Raw genomic sequence first — 15,996 nt, 5'->3', positions numbered from 1 at the left:
CAAATTTTAAGATGAAGAGGTAGCTAGAATAGCTTCAAAGGTAAGTTTCAATTCTAAATTGATCTTATGATCTTTCCACTCTAAATTTTATGATGCTAATTCTATTTGGTAAAGGCATAAGATACTGATATAAAGCAAAAAAATTTAGAAAGACAGATGCAAACATTATTTTAAAAATGTTTTTCCTAATTACATATAAAAACAAATTTTAACATTTTTTTAATGTGAGTTCCAAATCCCTCTCCCTCTCTCTCTCCCTCTCCTCCCTCTTCTCTCTTCCCTTCCCTCTCCCTCCCCTTTCCCTCTCCTTTTCTTCCCCTCCTCTTTCCTCCCTCTCTCTTTCTCTTTGAGTTTGTCTCTCTCTATTTCTGTATCTGTCTGTCTCCATTTCTCTCCAGTCCAGGGCAAGCAGTTTGACATAGGTGATATAGGTGCAATCATGCAAACAATTTTGTTGTTTAGTCATTTTTTAGTTCTATGTGACTCCATTTGGGTTTTCTTGGCAAAGATACATTTCCTTCTCCAGTTCATTTTAAACTTGAGGAGACTAAAGCAAACAAGATTAAGTGATTTACCCTGAATCAAACAGCTAGTGTTTTAAAGCAGATTTGAACTCAGGAAAGTGAATCTTCCTGCCTCCTTTCACTACCTGTTTGGAAACAATAGAAGGCCTTGAAGGCCAGGAACATTTGGTAACAGAACAATTTGCTCAAAGAATATTTCCCTCTAGTGCCTCGAGGACAAAAATCATTTTCCTTTTTGTTATATCTCCAGAACATAGTTCAATGCCTTGGAGCCATTTCAAAAAAGCTTATTGGATTGGATCAGGCTGGATTGAATTGAGTTTCCAGCAAAGGGACCATTGACCCAAGCTAGACCTAGAGATATAGCTTAAGAGACGGGGGATGGTGAGCGTTGAAGACTGATTAGAAAACTATTATGATACACAGTAGTTCAGGAATGTAGAAAATGAACACGTGCCCAAGATGGGGCAATGGCAAGAAATGAGGGGAGGGATGCATTCAAGAGATATTGCAGATGCAGACTCAATAGGAAATAATGGCTGCTTGGATAGGAGAGCTGAGTAAGAGGAACTAATCAAAGCTAGGTGACCCATAGCATCAGAGATCTTGACCTAACCCTTCTTGGTGCTTTGAGTGCACCAGCTTGCTCTGCCTGGTCTCTGATGCGGCTCAAACTGGCACGTACAGAATTCTTCTCCCAGTGACTAATTCCAGCCACTCCAGGGTTAGGTTATTGGTACCAGAAAGTGACTTACTTGATGCTGACAACAACAGGAATCATGCAACTAAATATTGCTCACCTCTGCTCTTGGAAAGTTTAGCAATGAAGCTATTCAAGGTGGGGGGAGATAATTGAGGCCAGTTCCAATGATCTTGTGATAAAGAGAACCATCCACACCCAGGGGACAGAGATCTGAGAATCACTGACTGAAAAACCTCCTACCAGGAGACTTCCCTGATCCCCCTGCTATTATTTTTCTCTACTTCTTAAAACTGCTTTATCTTATCACAGAGTTCCTGTATATTTATTTATCTGTGTATGGGTCATATGGACTCTCCCTTGCCCCCTTAAATAAAAAACTCCTGGGAAACAGAGACTATTTCTTTTACCTTTGTATGTTCAGCATCTAGCATGGTACCTAGCAAATTCATTTCTTAGGAAAATGTAAATTAAATTGAGTTGAATAGGAACTAGGCTTGAGAAGTCTGTAAAGAAATCATCTTAGTTGGGAATGAAGAAGAGCAAAAATATATATAGCATGTTATCCCACTGTGAATAGTGGTAGTTTTCTGCCATATTGATAATAGTAAGCCTAGAAAACTGACCCTGATAAGTTAAAGTCTAACACAGTTTTGCATAATAGTTCATAGAGTATTAGTCCATAGACTAATTTCCCCTTGACTTTACAGATGAGGAAACTAAGGTCCAAGAAAAGAGAATAATGGATTTAGAGCTGGAAAGATCTTCAAGGTCATCCAGTCCAAGCTCCCTTTTGTTTTCCAGACTCCAGAGAAGGGAAGTGATTCATTCACTCACTGACCTCATCTTTGGGGAAGGCAAGTGGATGAGACATTTGGGTGAGCAGGTGAATTAACTAATGGCTTATTTCTAAAGTTAGGTTAAGTAAAAGCTAAGGACCCACAGCAGATGAGACTGAAACACCGCTTGGGAAAGGGTAAGTGTTTCTAAATTATACTTATCTTTTTTGAAGTTCATATTGAATTCTTGTGAAAAGTAAGGCTACTCATTACTTCACCCTTTGGTGATAAAGGCTAGACTTGTGCTTTTTCAGTCAGGACTTGTTTATAGAACATGAGAGCTGGGAGGGATCTTAAAATCCAGGGTTCAATTTTGGAAGGAGCTTAGAAAGTAGAATGTCAGCGCTAAAAGAGGCTCTAGAGCCTAGATTGGAAGAGGTGAAAGGGACCTTAGAACAGAACATGTGGGAGCTAGAGGGTTCTTGAATTATACAATGTTAAAAAATATATATATAGAATGTTGGAGATAGAAAAGATCTTGAAACAGATTGTCAGAGCAAGGAGAGACTTTAAAACAAAGAATATGATTGCTGAAGATTGTGATGATCAACTATGATAGATTTAGTTCTCCGCAAATGCACTGATTCACAGCAATTCCAACAGACTTGGGATGGAAAATGCTATCCACAACCAAAGAGAGAACTGTGAAGACTGACTACAGATCAAAGCATACTATTTTTTTATTAATTTTATAATTATACATTTTTGACAGTATATATACATGAGTAATTTTTTATAACATTATCCCTTGTAATTCATTTTTCCAGATTTTCCTCTCCCTCCCTCTACTCCCTCCCCTAGATGACAGGCAATCCCATACATTTTACATGTGTTACAGTATAACCTAGATACAATATATGTGTGTAAATCCAATTTTCTTGTTGCACGTTAAGTATTGGATTCTGAAGGTATAAGTAACCTGGGTAGATAGACAGTAGTAAATCATACTATTTTTACCTTTTGTTTGCTATTTGTTTTTTTCTTTCCTATGATTTTCCCCTTTGGTTCTGATTTTTCTTTCACAATAGGACTAATATGGAAATGTTTTAAATGATTGTATATGCATAATCTATACTGGATTGCTTGCTGTTTGGGGATGAGGGAAAGGGGGAGGGAAAATCTGGAACTCCAAATCTCACCAAAATGGATGTTGAAAATTATTTTTAAGTGTAATTAGAAAAATAAGATACTATTAAGTAAGAAAAATAAAAGAGAAGACTATGATTGCTGAAAGGGTCCTTACAACGGAGAATGTTGGTGAACTTTAAATGCCAAATCTGGTGAGGACCTTGGAGCGTAGAAAATCAGCTAGAAAGACCTTAAATAACACTTAGTTCCCGAGGTTCTTAACCTGGGATCTGTGGATTTGTTTTTAAAAATCCTGTGCTCGTCATACTTCAGTATTAGTTTCCTAGGTTGTTCTATGTATTCTGAGCAGGGAACCATAGAATTCACAAGTGGCTGTCTTTCTCTCTCTCTAACTGTCTAACTCCTGAAACAAGGTGAGAGAAGGAGAGTGACTTGGGTAGGGTCTCACAGACCCAGCCGGAACAAGAGTTTCCTACTGAACCTTGAAGGTTGAGGGCGTGACTGGGAGACGGGAGGAGGGGGGAGGGAAGGAAATTGACGGGAAGGGGAGAAGGGAGCCGAAGACAAACTTGCTACTTTGTAGCTGCGCCTGGGGGCCCCAGCTCAGACTGGGAACTCCTCCAGTCTCCTCGGTCCTGGCGGGGTGAGTCAATTTCAGAGAAACCATTTGAAGATGATCTGAGGAGATAGACATGACCAGTTGGATCGGTGCTGAGCTGTGTAACTGGTGGGGTGAGACTCCCAGCCGAGTCTGGGCATGGAAAAATACTAGGCTCTTCGCCGGAGGACCCTGGCTCGGGTTTCTTTTGGGACGAGATAACCTCAAATTCGTCCCAAATCAATCCTGAGCCTGAAAGCGGGCTGGGTCCTCTCCTCCCAGATGCTATGTCCCCATCACTCCTGGGACAACTTCTTCCGTAAATTAGAAAGGCAGCTTGGGATTGGGGAAAGAGGGACGGACTTGAGATCCAGATTTTACCTCCGACAAGCCAGCCGTCCCCTCCGCTCATGGTTCCCTCCGGGGGTGTCCTCCATTTGGGGTGTTCCTTGGCGGTTTGGCCCCTTTCTCCCTTTCCAGTTTTCTTATTCTCCAGATTACTTCCGTCCACACACTCTACACCCCAGCTTATACCGGCCTTCCCACCAGTGTGTTACACATACACACACTCTCTCTGTCTCTGTCTCTCTGTCTCTATCTCTTTGTCTCTTTTCTCTCCCTCTTTCTCTGTCTCTCTCTCTTTTCTCTCTCTTCTTTCTCTCTGTCTCCGTCTCTTTTCTCTCTCTCTGTCTCTCTGTCTCTCTTCTATCTCTCTCTTTTCTCTCTATCTCTCTCTCTGAGTCTCTTTTCTCTCTGTCTCTTTCTCTCTCCCCTTCTCTCTCTCTTCTTTCTCTCTGTCTCTGTCTCTTTTCTCTCTGTCTCTGTCTCTCCTCTCTCTTCTCTCTCTCTCTTTTCTCTCTATCTCTCTGTCTCTCTCTGTCTCTGTCTGTCTCTCTCTCTCTTTTCCTTCTCTCTCTCTCTCTCTCTCTCTCTCTCTCTCTCTCTCTCTCTCTCTCACACACACACACACACACACACACACACACACACACACACACACACACACACACACTTGTTGTATTGTGTTCAATCACTCCCAAGTCTCTGGGATCCCATTTGAAGTTTTCTTGGCAGAGACATTGAAGTGATTTGTCATTTCCTTCTCCAGCCCATTTGACAGATAAGGAAACTGAGTCAGACAGGGTGAAGTGACTTGTGCAGTGTCACACAACTAGTTAATATCCAAGGCTGAATTTGAACCCAGGTCTTCTTGCCTTCAGATCTAGCACTATCCATTGTGCCACCTGGATGTATTATAATTATTGGGTATAAAAGTTGAAATTAAATGTATGTGATTGCATACATTTACCTCTGAAAGAGGATTTCCACCTGGACATAGGATTTAGAAGTGGGAGGGCCTTCAGAATACAAAATGTTAAAGATGGGAGGGACTGGAGAACAAGAGAGGGGAGTGCCTTAATAAAGAGAATGTCACCTGAAAGGTATCTTAGAACCAAGGATGTCAGAGTTGAAAGGAGTCTTGGAGCAGGGGTTATCAGAGCTTGCAGGGCCTTTAAAACAGGCAATACCAGAACTGCTCAGAGCTTTAGGACATCAATGTCAGAGCTGAGAAGGACTTCAAAACAAAGAAAGTTCAGAGTTGGGAGAGTCCTTATAATACAGAATGCTAAATCTGGAAGGACTCTCAGCAATTAACTAGTTTATCTCCTCTTTTTGCAGCTGAGTAAATGAAAGCCAAGACAGAGGAAGTGGTAGATCCAAGACCACACAGCAGTTAAATATTATTGCTTATGGTGGGCAGCTAGGTGACACACTGGGTCTAGACTCAGGAAGACCAGAATTCAAATCCAACCTCAGACACCTACTAACTAAGCAGCCCTGGGCAAGTCACACAATCCTTTTTGCCTCAGTTTTCTCATCTTTAATAAGTTAGAAATGGCAAATTCTCCAGAATCTTTGCCAAGAAAATCCCAAATAGGGTCATAAAGATATGGACATGAATGAAGTAGGCAGTAGGCCCCAGGACTCAAGTTAAATTTGATTTCTTTTCATGCATAAGGACAAGGGCAGAAAATCACTGTTCCCCCCCCCCCCCAGTTGAGAGCACACAATAGCTGGGCAGACAGATTACATTCTTAACTGAATGCCCACCATGAAATCCCAATATAGTTAAAGCCTAATCCTTGTGTAGCCCAGACAGTCAAGTTTAATTTGGTCCCTGTGTCATTTTATCAGCTCAAAAGTACCACTGGAAACTTACCAAAATGTGTCAACATATGATAAACTTGCATAAATTATACAACAGACTCATAGCTCATAAATTTCCTAATAGACAATCGATATGTCTGCCTAACTAACATCCTTTCTCAGGAGGTTACCATAAAGCCTGGCACAAAATAGGCCCCTCATTAATGCTTATTGACTAACTGATCCATGAAGAAATCTAGGTATTCATTCTTTTATTTATGGATTTATTCTTTCAATAAACACTATTTAGCAATTATTCTCTACTGAACACTATAGTAAGCAGGTGAGTGAGCATCTTATTAAGTACTTACCATGTGCCTTGCTAAGTGTTTTGCTGAGAAAAAGGGTGGGGGGAAGGAAGTGGGGGGAGTCCCCTGCCCTCAAGGAGCTAACACTAAGGGGAAGAGGCAGTATGAATATAAATAGATTTATACAAGATATAAAGAGAATACATGGTGATAGAAGATATAAAGTTTAGATAAGACGGCCTTCATGGGCATCTCTCAGCCACTGTCCTTACTATCTAGTCCAAGAAAAAGAAAAATAAGACACTAATCCATATAACTAAAATAGCAATTTTTCCTGATAATAGTTTTAGAGACGTACAAATTTTTACAGCACTTTGAAATTTCCAAAGCATTTTTCATAATTTGTCCCATTGAATCTTTGCAAGAACCCTATAACATAAATGTTATATAACCATCCTCATTTTGTAGATGAGGAAACTGAGGGCAAAGAAGCCCAAGAGCACACAGCTACTGTCTGACAAATGACTCAAACCTACATCTTCCTAGGTCATCATCTAAACTTCTCTACACTAAATTATTCTGTCTCCCTGGTGTCTGTCTCTCACTGTGTTAAAAAACATTCTTCTCTAATTACATGTGCCACCTAATGCTGCTGCTAATGGCTTCTTATGAACCAGAATTTTGTCAAATCGTTCCGGAAGAATAGTGCTGCGTATGAGAAGCAAATTGGGATAGCAGGTGTTATCCTGGACCTAAGAGTCAGGAAGAATTGGTTCCAATATTCTAGCTGGGTGATTATAGACAAAGGTTTCCATCTCTTAGAGACACAATTTCTACTTCTGTAAAGTGGAGATTAGTAATCTAGCATAATCTATGTCCCAAGCTTGTTTTAAGGAAAGTGTAGGCCATATATATTATTGTCCAAAAGAAACAACCAGCAGGATGATTTCAGAGAAGCCTGAAGAGACTTACATGAACTGATAATAAGTGAAGTGAGCAGAATCAGATCATTCTACACAGCAACAACAAGACTATATGATGATCAGTTATGACAGACTTGGCTCTTTTCAACAGTGAGGTAATTTAGGTCAGTTCTAGTTTGTGATGAAGAGGGCCATCTGCACCCAAAGAGAGGCCTGTGAGAATTGAGGGTAGATCTCAACATAGTATTTTCAATTTTTTTTAATCAGTGTTTCCTTACATTTTGTTTTCTTTCTCATTTTTTTCCTTTTTGAACTGACTGTTTTCTTGTGCACCATGATATTTGTGGAAATATGTATAGAAGAATTGCACATGTTTAACATATATTGGATTGCTTGCTATTTAGGAGAGGGGATGGAGGAAGAGAGGGAGAAAAAAATTTGGAATACAAGGTTTTGCAAGAGTGAATGTTGAAAATTATCTATGGATATGTTTTGAGGGGGAAAAAAAGGTTTAATAATAAAATAAAGAAATGTAGACCATATAAGCTCTGAAGCTTTCTTATTCCAATCATCATTAGAGGGAAGCCCAGGTTCCAGGATAACCCTAAGGGGGCAGGAGGTAGTTCAGTAATTCCAGTAGCTTGAACCCTAATCAGTGTGCTTTTCTCTCAGACTATCTGCTAAAAACCAGTGAGGGAGGCAGCCTTGAGTAGCTTTTAGAAAGGGGTATTTGCTTTTGTAATAAGAACAATTTTTTTTTTTTGTTTGTGTTTGTTTTTTTGTTTTGTTTTGTTTTGTTTGTTTTTTGTTGTTGTTGTTGTTTTTGTTGTTTTTTCTGAGGCTGGGGTTAAGTGACTTGCCCAGGGTCACACAGCTAGGAAGTGTTAAGTGTCTGAGACCAAATTTGAACTCAGGTACTCCTGAATTCAAGGCTGGTGCTCTATCCACTGCGCCACCTAGCTGCCCCAAGAACAATTGTTTAAAAAAAAAAATACATATTCTCCCAAAAATCCATGGACCCTTAGAACTATATACATAGTCCAGAGGAAATTAAACTCAAGCTTAGTTACCAAGGGGGTAGCTCACAGTTGGTTGCTAGAAGTTCTCTTTTTCCATTTATGAGATGTTCAAGATCATTTGAAGCAGGTAAAATCCAAAGTGGGATGTGTAGGAAAAGAGATACCTGGCTGAGGTTGGAGCTGAGCTCCTCCTTCCCACTTGCCAGGTGGTTCCTTCTCAGGGGCTTCAGCTAGAACTCTACACTCACTTCAGTTTCTGGAATTTCCTTCTTCCAACAATAATGATAATAATAACTAGCACTTATATCATGATTTAAAATCTGCAAACTAATTTACAAATATTCTCTAGCTTCATCCTCACAATTTGAACTCATCTTCCTGTTCCTGACTTTAGGTCCAGAACTATCCATTGCATCACTTAATTGCCAACTTTCTACCCTTCTCCACTCAACTGATAATAATATATAACTAAGGTATAATAATAAAAATAACAATGGCTAATATTTAAATAGTGATTACTCTGTGCCAAGTACAATGAGGCTAAATACTTTCCAATTATTATCACATTTGATCTTCACAACAATCCTATGAATTAGGTGCTATTATTATCCTCATTGTACAAATAAGGAAAATGAGGCAAATAAGGGTTAAGTGATTTATACAGGGTTATACAGCTAGTAAATTTCTATTGTCGTATTTGAGCTCAGGTCTTCCTCACTCCAGTTTCAGTACTCTATTCACTATGTCTTCTATAGAAGATTACTGGAACATGATCAAGATTCCTCAGAAGGCCATTTTGCATTTAGTTTAGCTTCTTTTATGTGCCTGGAGAAGGATAAATCATTTTCTATCTTTCTCAGCTTTGAAACAGATTCAGTTTTATCTACAACTGAATTCCTGATCCTCAGCAGAGTAAAAGGAGCCCTCTTTGTAAGTACAAGAAAAAAGATGAATAACATCCCCTTCAATAATTAACATCTCCACACAGACACACACTCCAGTCATTTTAGTTTTTATTTTATATCTCGTTTTGACATGTCTGTGCTCATGTTGTTTTCCATCAGTACTATGCAAGCCTTGCTGGCAGGGGGATATCTCATTTTTTTGTCTTTCAATCTCAATGACTATGGGGGCATTTCATAAATAAATGCTTGTGGAATGAAGGACTAAATACAATCTACTGCAAAATTACTTTGGCTCCTTCCCAACTATATAGAATTATTCATACCCTGTCCCCTTATCCTACAGGTGAGGAAGTTGGGGCCCAAGGTGGGGGTGCCCAAGGTCACAAAGGTCCCAGATAGTAACAGCAGAACCAGAACTCTTTCTACTTTTCCATCTGTTAGGTGGTGTGTACTTCAGCCAGCTTGATGCCCTCCTTAATTTTGCTTTCCAACAATCCTAGCACATTCTCAGTTAGAGAGCTCCCTTCTTTCCTGACTAGAACAATTGTTCTAGAAGTTGGAGAACCTCAAAGCTGGTTGAGTTTCAGAATGTTGGCCACTTAACAGAAGAAAGATTCAGAAATGATCCTTTTTTTTTTTTGGTTGAGCTTTGCTCATGGACAATAGTAGTCAAATTTTTCAAGTCTAAGGAGCACTCTAATAATTTTACTGTTAAAAAAAAAAAAGCTGCTACCATGAATTCAGCAATGCTTTTAAACATTATTTATTTTTGCAGTTTAACAGCACTGATAATGCATCTGAAAAATAGCCACATGTGTGCAAGGCCTCTTATTTAATGAGAAAGAATGTTAATTTATTATACTGAGTCATCTTGCAGAGCTTGTTGGCCCCAAATAAAGATGAAAATGACAATGCTTAGTGTACATATGGGATTGAGTTTCCTGTATCTTATAATAACAGAAAATAATAATTTGCATTAATAAGAGCACTTTAAGGTTATAAAAACCCTTTACATATATAATCCTGCTTCTAAGCGTCTCCTTTCTCCAATCCCTCTCTCTATGAATTGGTACTCCTAAAAGCTTTTGCTTTTGGCGGAGTTTCCTTGGCAAAGAGTGGAGTGGTTTGCCATTTCCTTCTCCAGCTCATTTTACAGATGAGGAAACTGTGGTAAGCAGTCGTTCAGGGTCACACATCTAAAGCCTATAGTTAGTGGTGCCTTTTCCTTGCTCAACAAGTTCCAGTGGCTCCCTATTAGTTCTAGAATAAAATACAAATTCCTCTGTTTGGTATTTTAAGCCATTCACAACCCAGATTGCCAGGCTCACTTCACATGATTCTTTTTTTCAACCATCCAACTCAAAAGACCTGTTGGCTGCTTCTCTCTCTACTTCTGCCTCTTTGATTATATGCGATCTCAGAGAGTTAGAGTAGTAAAAGGGAGAGCACAATGGATTTAGTGAATTTGATTCTGCCTGTGCTTCTTATACCTGAAAACAGGCCATTTAACTTTTCTGGGATTCAGTTTTCTTATTTATAAAATGAGAAGATGAGGCAGCTAGATGGTATAGTGTTTAGAATACTGGTCCTGAAGTCAGGAGGCCCTGAATTTAAATGTGGTTTCAGACACTTAATTAACAGGGATTAGCTGTGTGACCTTGGGCAAGTCACATAACCCCAATTGCCTTGCCAAATATATATATATATATATATATATATATACATATATATAATATATATATTATATATATACATATATATAATATATATATTATATATATGTATATAATATATATATATACATATATATATAATAAAATGAGATTATGATAAATTATCTCCAAGGTCTCTTACGGTGATTAATAATTTCATGTATTTATCTTTTCAATCCCTAGGGTGGTGCAGTGCATAAAATGCACTAAAACCTAAATTCAAATTCTGCCTCAGACATTTACTAGCTGTGTGACCCTGGGCAAGTCATTTAGTCCTGTTTGCCTCAGTTTTCACATATGTAAAATGAGTTGGAGAAGGAAATAGAAAAGCACTCTACTTTCTTTCCAAAGAAAACCCCAAATGGAGTGAAAAAGAGGCAGACATAACTAAGATGATTGTAGTTAGATAGCTCAGTGGATAGATAGGTCTTGGGGTTTCTATCAGGAAGACTTGAATTCAAGGTCCTTTCTCACCACTAGCCGTGTGATCCTAGACAACTTACATAACTTCTGGTTGCCTCAGTTTCTTTCAATTGCAAAATGGGGATAATAATATTACCTGCCTTTCAGGATTATTATGAGGATGGAAAGTGATTAGCACAGTGGCTAGTACATATTGGGCATCATAAAAAGGCTTATTTCTTCCTTCTAAAATTAAAGGTTTTTTTAATTATGAATTTAAACATCAATTTTCTTGCACAACCAGATAACTGTATAAATATGTATACACCTATTGGATCTAACATGTAATTCAACATATTTAACATGTATGGGACTACCTGCCAGCTAGAGAAGAGGTTAGGGGGAAAGGGGAAAATTTGGAACAAAAGGTTTTGCAAGGGTCAATTTTGGGAAAATTACCCACGCATATGTTTTGTAAATAAAAAGTTTTAATAAACAAAACAAAAAACAAAAAACAAATGAGATCATGATGAGGACATGACTGAACAACAACTCAAGCTGAGCAAATAGATTTAATATATGTATGTATGTATTTATGCATGTATGCATATATATGGCTTAAAATTTATTCTACTATAGAATATCTTGGTTATAATAAAATGATGTGATTGGAACATTAAAAAAAAGAATTTAAACATCAGCAAGCAGGCATACATAATATACAAAAAGTACAGGAAAGAGTATTGTGTGCAAATGTATGAACTTCTGTTATGTAGGAATTTTTAAAAAAATATATTCTAAAAGTCGCACAATAGTCAGTAGGCATTCCTACAGTGGGTCAGGAACTGTTAGATGTTGTGGAAACAAAGAAAGTTAAAAAAAAAATCTTCCTGCCCTCAAGGGGCTCACAGCCTAATAAAAGAAACAACATAAAAATAACATATTTAAATATATGGGTCTACTGACCATCTAGGGGAGGGAGGGGGAAGGAGGGGAAAAGTTAGAACAGAAGGTTTTGCAAGGGTCAATGATGAAAAACTATCCATGCATATGTTTTGTAAATAAAAAGCTATAATAAAAAAAGAAAAGAAAAGAACAATGTAAAAACAAAATACATGCAAGATAAATCAGACATAATCAACAGAATTGTTACAAAAGTAACAAACTGTTCTACTCATCTGTAGCTCTCTTCTTTGTATTTTTTAAAAAATTCCATTGATATTCTCTCCTCTCTCAAACTACCAAAGTATAATAATTTATTGATTAAAGAGTCAACCTTGAACTGATGAAGCCCCGGTTTAAACCCTGCCATTGACATATGGTTTTGTGATCCTAGGTGAATCATTTATAGTTATTGTGTTCTTGGAAATTCTCTCAGAACATAAATTGCAGAGAAGGAATAGATCTATATTGTCTGAGCCAGCTTCCTCTCCAGGGAGTTCCCTATCCAGTAAAATCTTAGGTTCAGTCCCCACTCTTATCATTACCCACCAACTCCCTCTCCTCCTCCAAAAATAAAAGCTCTCCTTCTTTGTAACCAATACAGTCAGCTTTTAGTTTTCTGCAAAGCTTGGCTCAGGTGCCTTCCTTCTCATTTACTTTCCATTTGCTGATTTGTTAATTGCAGCATTCTCAGATTATAAAATCCTAAAGGGATAGGAATTCCTTCTCCTATCTTTGGATCTCTAGTAACTAGCAGAGGACCTTGTACTTAATAAGTATTTAATCAGTGTTTTGTTGAAATGCATAGGTAGGAATATCTGCTCTTGTTGCTTGGTCATGTCTGATCCCCATTTGAGGATTTCCTTCTTTAGCTCATTTGACAGATAAGGAAACTGAGGTAAATAGGATGAAGTGCCTTGTCCTGGGTCACACAGCTAATGTTTGAAGTCAGATTAGAACTCGGGAAGAGATTTCCTTGACTCTCAGATCCAGTGCTCTAACCACTGTACCACCTTATCTAATACATCCCATTTTGAGGTTCAACAATTAGGCTTCTTTCATCAAAATGCATTGAGGTCCCAAATGGCTGCTCCTGGCTACCCAGGACCAATAAGACCACAGAATCACTGAGTTTACTCCATGTATATGATGCCTCACAATTCTCACATGTACATTCCTCTGTTCTCTAGGAGTGTTTCTCGTTACAATAAATTTTTCTCTTGTATTAATAATAGCTAGCATATTTTGGCATTTTGAAGTTTGAAAAACACTTTACAAATATCTCATTTTATATTCATGACAACTCTGAAGAGATAGGAGCTGTTATCCTCATTTTAACAGATGAGGAAATTAAGGCTGATTCGCTGAGGTCCACACAGTTAGTGAATGCCTATGATTGGATCTGAATTAAGCTGGACAGGACCTCAGAATCATCTCCTTTTACAAAGGAATAAAACTGAGGCTCCAAGAGCTAGATAAGATCCAAAGAAAAGCAATCAGGATGATGGATGAATACATAGGACATCAGGCCATTAAAGGTACTTGAAGGGGGGGGGGGCAGCTAGATGGCAGCTAGGTGGCGCAGTGGATAGAGCAGAGCACCAGCCTTGAATTCAGGAGGACCAGAGTTCAAATATGGTCTCAGACACTTAACACTTTCTAGCTGTGTGACCCTGGGCAAGTCACTTAACCCCATCCTCAGGGGGAAAAAAAAAAGGTACTTGAAGAGAGAGAAAGGAAAGAAGGCAATAGCATTTCTATAGCACCTACTATGTGCAGACTTCGTTCAACTCTGCCTCACATAAATCTAATTCACCTATAAGTCAAGACATCATCCAAGACATCACCCCAAGATATCATTGGTTCTCTTAGAAAACTATGTGTCACATATCGTGCAGAACACTTTACAAATATTATCTCATCTGATGCTCAAAACAACCCTTTGGAGCGATTCTATTATCCCTATTTTAGGAAACTGAGGCAAACAGAGGTTAAGGAATTTGTTCAAAATCAAACCACTAGTAAGTTTCAGGCAGTTTCAGGTTTTGTTTTTACTATTATCCGGCCTCCAACAGCCTGAGGGACAGCGAGCTGGCCCCTATTTAAGAAGTTTGAGGACCACTGGAGGGTCACGCAGGGAGGGGGGGGGTCACGCACTGGAGCCCAAACTCCAACGCTGTTTCTCTGACTCCAAATCCAACTTCCCCGCTACTGAAGCTCCTGCTAGGAGCTCCGTGAAACAGAAACTGGTTTTTGTTGTTTTCCCTTTGTGTGGCCAGCAACGCTAGGCACTTAGAGTGCGCTCTTGCTAAAAGCTCACTGAGCTCGCCAGCCATTACCCCAAGAGACAGAAATCCCCGCAGCTGCCGAGGGATTGTTAATAGGATGGGTGTTTCAGTTGACAACCTCGGCTCTTGGGCCACTCTGCTAGGGGTCACGCGAAGGGAAGGCTTTCCCTGAGTCCTGGGCCACACTTCCTGGTCTTCAGCACGGCGAGGACCCGAAGGAAGGATGCCCCCGACATTTCGGGGTTCTTAACGGCTCCCCGCCCTCTAGCAGGAGGCTCTAGGACCCGGGCAGGGTAGAGTAGGGTAGGGCCAGGCAGGGCAGGCGGGGCGGTCTGGGAGGCCCCGGGCTGCTGGAGGGGCGTGGGTCTGGGAGGACAAGAGCTGACTCGTTTTCTGTGTAGCTTCCTCCTTCTCCACCTCCTCCCATCAGTCTCTCTCTCTTTCTTTCTCTGGCGCACACTTACACTTACACACGCGCTCACTCCCCGCCCTCCCACTTCCCAATCCCCCCCTCCCCCGCGCACCCCTGCCCGCGGCGGGAGGCGGGCCGGCGGGAAGCTGGGGGTGGTCCGCCTGGAGGGCAGCGCCGAAGTCCTCCGAAGGTGAAAGAGGAGGTGGCGGTGGTGGGGAGGAGGAGCCCCAGATGCGAACCGACTGACTGACCGACTGACAGCCAGCCACGGAGCGGCAACGCAGGTGAGCGCCCCGCCAGGTACAGCCCTCGCCCTCCCGACCCGAGCGGCCCAGTCAGAGTCGGGGGACCCTCCGACTCGCTGGTCCCCTCCCCGACCCCAGTGGGTTGTGACTCTGCCTGCCTGCCGGGGGGTCCTAGCCTCGGGAGGGGACTCCAGGGGTCTCGGGTTTAGCCGAGGCCGAGGTCTGGACCCGCCCGTTCTCCGGGTCCGCTTCCCTTGTTCGGGCTGGTCGGGGCTGGGCTTTTCCCCTTCATCCCCGGGCTGCGCCAGCCACGCCCCCCTCTGTGGCTGGCCTGAGCCGGGGGCTTCGCCGCCTACCATCCCCCCTACCTCGGTTCCCGCTGCGGGGTTGAGTGGGCCACTCCCCCCACCCTGCTCTGCGAAAGTGGGGGCGGTTTGGGGGCGTCTCCTCCCTCACCCGGGGTCAGAGAGGCTCCTCCAGGCCTCCCCAGGCCCCCATTTCCCCATGCATCCTTCCGAAAGCATCCTATCTCCCTGTCGGCCTGCCCCGGGGTAGCGCACCAGCTCTCCGCCGACCTCCCGGCCTGGGACTTTACCCTCCGACCGCCAGCGCTGCACCCTGCACCCCCCACCCCTCCCCCACTTTCTCCCCGCCTTCGGAGGAGGCTCTGCTGAAGGACCCGCCCCCTAGCCCCGGGTCCAGCAGCTGGCTCTCGGTCCTCCGCCTACTCCCAGCCCTTCCCCACCTCGGGGCCGGGATCTGTGACCTGACCCCTACTCTCACACACCTAGCTCCGCCTGCTCCGGTGGTGAGTGCTTTTGGCTTCGGCTTCTCAGCGCACAAGTTTCCCTTCGTTTTAAGAGGGCTTTCCGGGACTAATCCGAGAAGGCGAGGAGCCCCAAGGACCCTTGTAGTTAGTGGGGAGAGGCACTAAATACTTGG

The 15,996-nt window shown here is 41.4% G+C and overlaps 1 protein-coding gene across 9 annotated transcripts in view; it reads left to right on the top strand.

The window, feature by feature from the left end:
- Window positions 1–2,092: 2,092 nt before the first annotated feature.
- TMEM51 (transmembrane protein 51) overlaps window positions 2,093–15,996 on the top strand; it is a 98,065-nt gene continuing 84,161 nt past the window's right edge. For 5 of the 9 annotated variants that reach the window (XM_074306206.1, XM_074306207.1, XM_074306211.1 and 2 more), the window contains exon 1: window positions 14,760–15,093. The gene's annotated coding sequence lies outside the window, so the exon portion shown is untranslated. Of the gene's footprint in view, window positions 2,201–14,759; window positions 15,094–15,802; window positions 15,863–15,996 lie in introns of those variants that run through there. The other 4 variants (XM_074306203.1, XM_074306205.1, XM_074306204.1 and 1 more) reach the window with 3 other exon arrangements.

This window comes from Sminthopsis crassicaudata, chromosome 3 (assembly GCF_048593235.1).
Source record: "Sminthopsis crassicaudata isolate SCR6 chromosome 3, ASM4859323v1, whole genome shotgun sequence".
Classification (NCBI taxonomy): Eukaryota; Metazoa; Chordata; class Mammalia; order Dasyuromorphia; family Dasyuridae; genus Sminthopsis; species Sminthopsis crassicaudata.
The sequence above is the reverse complement of the archived record's forward strand: the minus strand, read 5'-3'. Positions and strand labels throughout refer to the sequence as shown.